This window comes from Sminthopsis crassicaudata, chromosome X, assembly GCF_048593235.1.
Source record: "Sminthopsis crassicaudata isolate SCR6 chromosome X, ASM4859323v1, whole genome shotgun sequence".
Classification (NCBI taxonomy): domain Eukaryota; kingdom Metazoa; phylum Chordata; class Mammalia; order Dasyuromorphia; family Dasyuridae; genus Sminthopsis; species Sminthopsis crassicaudata.
Window position 1 is genome coordinate 51642012 of NC_133623.1, and position 9490 is coordinate 51651501.

Consider the following 9490-nt stretch of genomic DNA (forward strand, 5'->3'; position numbering starts at 1 on the left):
TTAATTCAATTTATACCAGGTATGGGAAACTCCAGCAAGTGCAAAAACCTATTACCAGCTGGGTTTTTTTCAATGTGCATTGTGCCTGGGACACTAAGAAGTTTGTCCTGTGCAAGCATTCAGGATCACACAGCCATTTAGTGCTAGCATGGCTGTATGAGGGGCACAAATGGGGCTCAGATCCTTTCTTGACCCCAGAACTGGCTCTCTTCATCCATATGCCATTGCTTTCATTTTTGCATTAAAAAATGCATATAATAATTATGAGGATCAACTCCCTGAGTTCAACAGGGTTTTGTGTGGAAGTTTCAATTAGGTTAAAAGCAGAGTATCTAATAAATTCCTTTCTGGGTGATCATTTATTTTCTCAGAAGGTAAGAAGCAGTGAGGGGAACTTCTTATTCCAGATAATTAGGAGGAGAACAAAATGTGAACTCAGGAAAACTTTGAAAGGTTAAAAAAAATAATTGCCATTTCTTGGCTAAGGGAAAATACATGGCTAGATTTGTGGGGGGGGGGAAGGTGGAAAGAAAAATGGTCATTTTGCCTGTATTCTCATTATTAATTTTAACCATAAGATAGATGCCTAGATCATCCTCTCCAGCCTGGGCCCCTTCCAGTTAGCCATACACAAGGAGAAAGAGCTTGCAAAGCCTAATTTTCCTGGCATAGTTCAGCTACTTCACTACTGGGCTGGGTGATCTGGGTGTCACTTGACCACTTGACTATGAGTGACACTTGATCGCTCCCCTTGCACCTGATCTCACTATTTCAAAAGGGCCCATGTGCATTGATAGATGAGGTTCCTTCACCAGATACACAAATGAAATTATTCATAGCTTCTAAGTTTTCCCCCCAGGCCCCAAGAAAAGAAAATAGTAACAAGAGGCTTGGATGAAAATGAACCCAGGAAACTTAAAGATGAGAATGTTGGCCCTGATGTGCCCCCAGAAAGCAGACTTTGGGGACTGTGTGGATCACATCATAGGACTTTCACATTTTTGGTCGTTATTTGCTTGCTTTGTGTTTTTTTGCTCGTTTTTGATCTGATTTTTCTTGTGCAGGTGACAAATACATATAGAAGAACTGCATGTGTTTAACCTATATTGGATTACTTGCAGTCTAGGGCAGGGGGTAAGGGACAGGGAGGGAGAAAAATAGGAAAGACAAGCTTCTGCAAGGGGGAATGTTGAAAATTGTGTCTATGTTTTGAAATTAAAAGCTTTCAGAATAATTAAAGACGAGTGTTGGCTCTGGAAGTTTGAAGACCTGGGTTGAAAATTTGCCTGAGACGATTATTTTACAATCTGGTGTGATCCTGGCTCTTGAATTCCGCAAGATCTGGGAGGTGGCTTTCATTTTTAGCATCTAGGACCCTGAAATCTGTCCCTTTCCATTTTGGCGGGCTGTTCTTTGATGCTAATCTTTTTACCCATGGGGCTTTGGAAAAAACTGTGACACACACACCCATGAGGGCACCAAAAAGCCAGGGAGCCTAAAAGTGAGGGCGGCAAAGAGCCAGTGCGCCTATGGCACACTCACACACTGCAGGTTTTGTAGAATCTTTCACTTGTTCTCCAGTCTCCAGCTGTGGAAGAAGTGAGCTCCCCATGCCCTGGTTCGTACATAGTTTGGTTCTGGTTTTTTACAATTTCCTTATTATATTATAGTTACCTGTGTGTATACTTCATCCCCCCCACTCATTTCCCCTTGGTTTGAGTTTGCTTTAAAGCCTTATATAAAACTCTGGTCGTCCCCGCTTTTCTAATCACAAAAAGCTTGGTGATCCTATCTGGAAAAAGCTAGAGTCATTGACTGCCTCCCTTTTCTTACTTGCCTGCCCCCACTGAACCTACTCACATCCTTATTGTATCCTATCCCATCACTGAAATTTTCCTCCTGCCTGATCTCTTTTCTCCCTGTCCAAAACAACCAGAGAGTACTTCCCTGAAAAGCAAAAAAAAAGAAATTGTGCTTTTTCAATGTGGGAGGGGGAGAGGAGCCCAACATGGAAAATTATTTTAATAATTAGTTATATTATATTAATTGTCTGTTATTAAAAATTGTGCTGTTTTAATTTGAAGGGAGAAGCTCAGTCTGGGAAAACATAATTTTAAATAGTTATGCATTAATAATTGCACTGTTTGAATGTAGGGGGAGAGGAGGCCAATCTGAAAAATCATAATTTTTAATGTAGTTTTAATTATATTATATCATATTTATATCTATAGTATATATAATATAATATAATTAATTGTATATAATTTATAATTATATATAATAAATTTATATACTATGCTATAATATATTATTATTTTTATATTTATATATTATCATGTTCATGTTTATATATTATATTTATATATGTATATAGTATATTTATATTTCATTTATAATTTAAGGAATTATTAAACCATGACCTGCATATGCATAGTAGTGAACTGGAACTGAGACAAGAGGCCTGTCATAAAGATCCAAGTACAAGCCCTGCCTTCCAGGAGGTCACCAGCTTGGGCAGATACTCAGATCAATGGGGGGAGTTTTGCACATGGGACTCTTCCCCACGCCCCCCATTCCCATTTTTTAAATTCAATTTATGCCAGGTATGGGAAATCCCACCAAAGGCAAAAACCTATTAACAGCTGGGTTTTTTCAATGTGCATTGTGCCTGGGGCACTAAGAAGTTTGTCCTGTGCAAGCATTCAGGATCACACAGCCATTTAGTGCTAGCATGGCTGTATGAGGGGCACAAATGGGGCTCAGATGCTTTCTTGACCCCAGACCTGGCTCTCTTCATCCATATAAATTTCTTTCTGGGTGATCATTTATTTTTTCAGAAGGTAAGAAGCAGTGAGGGGAACAGCTTACTCCAGATAATTAGGAGGAGAATAAAATGTGAACTGGGGAAAACTTTGAAAGGTTAAAAAAAATAACTGCCATTTCTTGGCCAAGGGAAAAGACATGGCTAGATTTGTCTGTGGGGTGGGGTGGGAAAGGTGGAAAGAAAAATGGTCATTTTGCCTGTATTCTCATTATGAATTTTAACCATAAGATAGATGCCTAGATCATCCTCTCCAGCCTGGGCCCCTTCCAGTTAGCCATGCATAGACAAGGAGAAAGAGCTTGCAAACCCTGTCCTAGCCCAGCTACTTCACTACTGGGCTGGGTAATCTGGCTGTCACTAGACCATTCGCCTATGAGTGAAACTTGATCACTCCCCATGCACCTGATCCCTCTATTTAAAAAGGGCCCAAGTGCATTGGAAGATGAGGTTCCTTCACCAGATACACAAATGAAATTATTCATAGCTTTTAAGTTTCCGCCCCAACCCCCCCCCCCCAAAAAAAAGAAAATAGTAGAAAGAGGCTTGGATGAAAATAAACCTGGGAAACCTAAAGATAAGAATGTTGGCTATGATCTGCTCTCAGAAAGCAGACCATGGGGACTGTGTGGATCACAGCATAGGACTTTCAACTTTTTGGTCGTTATTTGCTTGCTTTGTGTTTTTTTGCTCATTTTTGATCTGATTTTTCTTGTGCAGGTGACAAATACATATAGAAGAACTGCATGTGTTTAACCTATATGGGATCACTTGCAGTCTAGGGAAGGGGGTAGGCGACAGGGAATGAGAAAAATAGGAAAGACAAGGTTCTGCAAGGGTGAATGTTGAAAATTGCGTCTATGTTTTGAAAATTAAAAGCTTTAAGAATAATAAAAGACAGATGTTGGCTTTGGAATTTTGAAGACCTGGGTTGAAAATTTGCCTGAGACAATTATTATACAATCTTGTGTGATCCTGGCTCTTGAATTCCACAAGATCTGGGAGGTGGCTTTCATTTTTAGCATCTAGGACCCTGAAATCTGTCCCTTTCCATTTTGGCGGGCTGTTCTGTGATGCTAATGTGTTTACCCATGGGGCTTTGGAAAAAACTGTGACAGACACACCCATGAGGGCACCAGAAAGCCAGGGAGCCAAAAACTGAGGGCGCCAAAGAGCCAGGGAGCCAAAAACTGAGGGCGCCAAAGAGCCAGTGCGCCTATGGCACACTCACACACTGCAAGTTTTCTAGAATCTTCCACTTGTTCTCCAGTCTCTAGCTGTGAAAGAAGTGAGCTACCCATGCCCTGGTTCATACCTAGTTTGGTTTTTTTTTTTTCCATCTTATCTTATTATATTATAGTTACCTGTGTGAGTACGTCATCCTCCCACTCATTTCCCCTCAGTTTGAGTTTGCTTTAAAAGCTTATATAAAACTCTGGTTGTCCCCCACTTTTCTAATCACAAAAAGCTTGTTGATCCTATCTGGAAAAAGCTAGAGTCATTGATTGTCTCCCTTTTCTTACTTGCCTGCCCCCACTGAACCTACTCACATCCTTATTGTATCCTATCCCATTTTGGACATTTTCCTCCTGCCTGATCTCTTTTCTCCCTGTTCAAAACTACCAGAAAGTACTTCCCTTAAAAAAAAAAAAAAAAAAAAAAGAAATTGTGCTTGCTTATTGTGGGAGGGGGAGAGGAGCCCATTATGGAAAATCGTTTTAATAATTATTTATATTATATTAATTATCCATTATTAATAATTGTGCTGTTGTAATGTGAAGGGAGAAGCAGCCTAATCTGGAAAAACACCATTTAAAAGTATAATTGATTAATAATTGCAGAGTTTTAATGTGGGGCAAGAGGAGGCCAATCTGAAAAAGTATTCTTTTTAATGATTTTTAATTATTTATATTATATTTATATATGTAAATGTATTATATATATTTATATACATTACATGTTTAATATAATAAGTATACTTATATATTATTATAATATATAATCATAAAAATAAATTTTTATAATATAATATGTATTATTATATATTTATGTATTATTTTTATATTATCATATGTTTATGTTTATATATTATATTTATATATATTATATTATATTTAACAATTTAAGTAATTTTAAAATGTGCAAGGGTAAATGTTGAAAATTGTGTCTGTGTTTTGAAAATTAAAAGCTTTAAGAATAATAAAAGAGGAATGCTAGCTCTGGAAGTTTGAAGACCTAGGTTGAAAATCTGCCTGAGACAACTATTATGCAATCTGGTGTGATCCTGGCTCTTGAATTCTACAAGATCTGGGAGGTGGCTCTCATGTTTAGCATCGAGGACCCTGAAATCTGTCCCTTTCCATTTTGGCGGGCTGTTCTGTGATGCTAATATGTTTACCCATGGGGCATTTGAAAACACTGTGACACACACACCCATGAGGGCATCAAAAAGTCAGAGTGCCAAGAAGTGAGGGCACCAAAGAGTGAGTGCACCTATAGCACACTCACACTGTGCAAGTTTGCTAGAATCTTCCACTTGTTCTCCAGTCTCCAGAGGTGGAAGAAGTGAGCTCCCCGCACCCTGGTTCATACATATAGTTTGGTTCTGGTTTTTTTAATCGTATCTTATTATATTATAGTTACCTGTGTGTGTCTGTCATCCCCCCACTCATTTCCCCTCAGTTTGAGTTTGCTTTAAAGCCTTATATAAAACTCTGGTTGTCCCCGCTTTTCTAATCACAAAAAGCTTGGTGATCCCATCTGGAAAAAGCTAGAGTCATTGACTGCCTCCCTTTTCTTACTTTTCTGCCCCCACTGAACCTACTCACATCCTTATTGTATCCTATCCCATCACTGAAATTTTCCTCCTGCCTGATCTCTTTTCTCCCTTTCTAAAACAACCAGAAAGTACTTCCCTAAAAAAAAAAAAAAAGAAAGAAAAAGAAATTGTGCTTTTTTAATGTGGGAGGGGAAGAGGAGCCCATTATGGAAAATCATTTTAATAATTAGTTATATTATATTAATTTTCTGTTATTAATAAATGTGCTGTTGTAATGTGAAGGGAGAAGCCCAATCGGGGAAAACACAATTTAAAAGAATTATTCATTAATAGTTGCACTGTTTGAATGTGGGGGGAGTGGAGGCCAATCTGAAAAAGCATTATTTTTAATGATTTTAATTATTTATATATGTAAATGTATTATATATATTTATGTACATTATATGTATAATATAACATATATACTTATTTACATATATTAACATACTATATGATTATAAATAATAAATTTATGTAACAGAATATATTATTATTTTTATATATTATCATATATTTATGTTTAGATATTATATTTATATATATATTATATTAACAATTTAAGTAATTATTAAATCTGCAAATGTATAGTAGTGAACTGGAACTGAGACAAGAGGCCTGTCATAAAGAGCCAAGCACCAGCCCTGCCTTCCAGGAGGTCACCAGCTTGGGAAGATACTCAGATCAATGGAAGGAGTTTTGCACATGGGACTCTTCCCCACGCCCCCCATTCCCATTTTTTATTCAATTTATACCAGCTATGGGAAACTCCAGCAAGTGCAAAAACCTATTACCAGCTGGGTTTTTTTCAATGTGCATTGTGCCTGGGACACTAAGAAGTTTGTCCTGTGCAAGCATTCAGGATCACACAGCCATTTAGTGCTAGCATGGCTGTATGAGGGGCACAAATGGGGCTCAGATCCTTTCTTGACCCCAGAACTGACTCTCTATCCATATGCCATTGCTTTCATCTTTGCATTTAAAAATATACATAATAAATATGGGGATCAACTCCCTGAGTTCAACAGGGTTTTGTGTTGGGGTCTCAATTAGGTTAAAAGCAGAGTATCTAATAAATTCCTTTCTGGGTGATCATTTATTTTCTTAGAAGGTAAGAAGCAGTGAGGGGAACTTCTTATTCCAGATAATTAGGAGGAGAATAAAATGTGAACTGGGGAAAACTTTGAAAAGTTAAAAAAATTAACTGCCATTTCTTAGCCAAGGGAAAAGATATTACTAGATTTGTCTATGGGGGCAGGGGGAAAGAAAAAGGGTCATTTTGCCTGTATTCTCATTATGAATTTTAACCACGAGATAGATGCCTAGATCATCCTCTCCAGCCTGGGCCCCTTCCAGTTAGCCCTGAACAGACAAGGAGAAAGAGCTTGCAAAGCCTATTTTTCCTGGCATAGTTCAGCTACTTCACTACTGGGTTGGGTGATCTGGGAGACGCTTGACCATTCGCCTATGAGTGAAACTTGATCACTCCCCATGCACCTGATCCCACTATTTCAAAAGGGCCCAAGTGCATTGATAGATGAGGTTCCTTCACCAGATACACAAATGAAATTGTTCATAGCTTCTAAGTTCTCCCCCCCCCCCAAAAAAAAAGAAAGTAGTAACAAGAGGCTTGGATGAAAATGCACCCAGGAAATCTAAAGATGAGAATGTTGGCCCCGATGTGCCCCCAGAAAGCAGACCGTGGGGACTGAGGGGATCACAGCACAGGACTTTCACCTTTTTGGTCGTTATTTGCTTGCTTTGTGTTTTGTTTCTCGTTTTTGATCTGATCTTTCTTGTGCAGATGACAAATACTGCACATGTTTAACCTATCTGGGATTACTTGCAGGCTAGGGGAGGGGGGAGGGGGCAGGGAGGGAGAAAAATAGGAAAGACAAGCTTCTGCAAGGGGGAATGTTGAAAATTGTGTCTATGTTTTGAAAATTAAAAGCTTTCAGAATAATAAAAGGGAATGTTGGCTCTGGAAATTTGAAAAACTGGGTTGAAAATTTGCCTGAGACAATTATTATACAATCTTGTGCGATCCTGGCTCTTGAATTCCACAAGATCTGGGAGGTGGCTTTCATTTTTAGCATTTAGGACCCTGAAATCTGCCCCTTTCCATTTTGGCGGGCTGTTCTGTGATGCTAATGTGTTTACCCATGGGGCTTTGGAAAAAACTGTGACATACACACCCATGAGGGCACCAAAAAGCCAGGGAGCCAAAAAGTGAGGGCACCAAAGAGCCAGTGCGCCTATGGCACACTCACACACTGCAAGTTTTCTAGAATCTTCCACATGTTCTCCAGTCTCCAGCAGTGGAAGAAGTGAGCTCCCCATGCCCTGGTTCATACATAGTTTCGTTTTGGTTGTTTTAATCGTATCTTATTATATTATAGTTACCTGTGAGTGTACGTCATCCCCCGACTCCTTTCTCCTGTGTTTGAATTTGCTTTAAAGGCTTATATGAAACTCTGGTCGTCCCCGCTTTTCTAATCACAAAAAGCTTGGTGATCCCATCTGGAAAAAGCTAGAGTCATTGACTGTCTCCCTTTTCTTACTTTTCTGCCCCCACTGAACCTACTCACATCCTTATTGTATCCTATCCCATCACTGAAATTTTCCTCCTGCCTGATCTTTTTCCCCGCCTAAAACAACCAGAGAGTACTTCCCTGAAAAGAAAAAAAAAAGAAAAAGAAATTGTGCTTTTTTAATGTGGGAGGGGGAGAGGATCCCATTATGGAAAATCATTTTAATAATTATTTATATTATATTAATTGTATGTTATTAATAACTGTGCTGTTGTAATGTGAAGGGAGAAGCAGCCCAATCTGGGAAAACATCATTTAAAAGTATAATTCATTAATAATGGCACAGTTTCAATGTGGGGGGAGAGGAGGCCAATCTGAAAAAAACATTATTTTTAATGTAGTTTTGATTATATTATATTTATATGTATAAATATAATATGTAACTAATTATATATAATATATGAATACAATATTGAAGTATATATGATAAATTTATATACTATATTATATATTATATATTTTAAAATATTTATATATTATCACATATTTATGCTCATATATTATATTAGATATATATTATATTTATATATTATAATATATTATAATAATAATTTAAGTAATTATTAAACCATGACCTGCATATGCATAGTAGTGAACTGATACAAGACTATTCTCATAAAGATCCAAGCACCAGCCCTGCCTTCCAGGAGCTCACCAGCTTGGGCAGATACCCAGATCAATGGGGGGAGTTTTGCACATGGGACTCTTCCCCACGCCCCCCATTCCCATTTTTTATTCAATTTATACCAGCTATGGGAAACTCCAGCAAGTGCAAAAACCTATTACCAGCTGGGGTTTTACAATGTGCATTGTGCCTGGGGCACTAAGAAGTTTGTCCTGTGCAAGCATTCAGTATCACACAGCCATTTAGTGCTAGCATGGCTGTATGAGGGGCACAAATGGGGCTCAGATCCTTTCTTGACCCCAGAACTGGCTCTATCTATATGACATTGCTTTCATTTTTGCATTAAAAATACACATAATGAATATGGGGATCAACTCCCTGAGTTCAACAGGGTTTTGTGTGGAAGTTTCAATTAGGTTAAAAGCAGAGTATCTAATAAATTCCTTTCTGGGTGATCATTTATTTTCTCAAAAGGTAAGAATCAGTGAGGGGAACTGATTACTCCAAATCATGAGGAAGAGAATAAAATGTGAACTGGGGAAAACTTTGAAAGGTTAAAACAAAAAATAACTGCCATTTCTTGGCCAAGGGAAAAGACATGGCTAGATTTGTCTGTGGGGTGGGGTGGGAAAGGTAGA